Consider the following 758-nt stretch of genomic DNA (forward strand, 5'->3'; position numbering starts at 1 on the left):
AAATGTACTTTACACAATTGATGTATGTATAGATTGTAATAAGAGTTGTATGAACCCCTAATAAAATGATTAAAAAAAAGAAGAGCTTTCTCTAAAAGACCAATTGAATATTGAAAAAAAAAACACCATCCCAGCCTAGTCCAGATCAAGTCCATAAGTCTGATATTTGCCCATATGTCTGACACCAATATGTAAATTCCTCTTCAGACTCAGGAAATACCTGCAATGATGCCAAATGCAGGACGATGACAGGCCAGTGCATGGAAAGTCTTGTGCATCCAGTAGCAGTTGAAGTATCTCAGCACTGGCAGGGGTCTCCACGTGGCTCCTTCATGTCCAGGGCTCTAGCATAGCTCCATGTGTCTGCTCAGCCGGAATGTTTCAAAGGAAGTGTGTCTGTGCCCCACCTCCAGTGAGATATTTATCTCAGTCGTGCCTCTAAATGAGGTCATCAAGCTGTGACCTTATTGACAGGGTACACTCCACCCCTTCACTTTTATGTCTCAAATTGGCAACAGATCATGAACCTATCACAGATGATATCACTTAAGGAAAGAGTATAGAGCAGTGGTTCTCAACCTTCTTAATGCCACGACCCTATAATACAGTTCCTCATGTTGTGGTGACCCCCTCAACCATAAAATTATTTGTGCTGCTACTTCATAACTGTAATTTTGCTACTGTGATGAATCAGGTGACCCCTATGAAGGGGTCATTCTACCCCCAAAGGGGTTGTGACCCACAGATTGAGAACCACT

Source organism: Echinops telfairi, unplaced genomic scaffold, assembly GCF_000313985.2.
Source record: "Echinops telfairi isolate 266 unplaced genomic scaffold, ASM31398v2 ScPeMD7_7427;HRSCAF=8465, whole genome shotgun sequence".
NCBI lineage: Eukaryota > Metazoa > Chordata > Mammalia > Afrosoricida > Tenrecidae > Echinops > Echinops telfairi.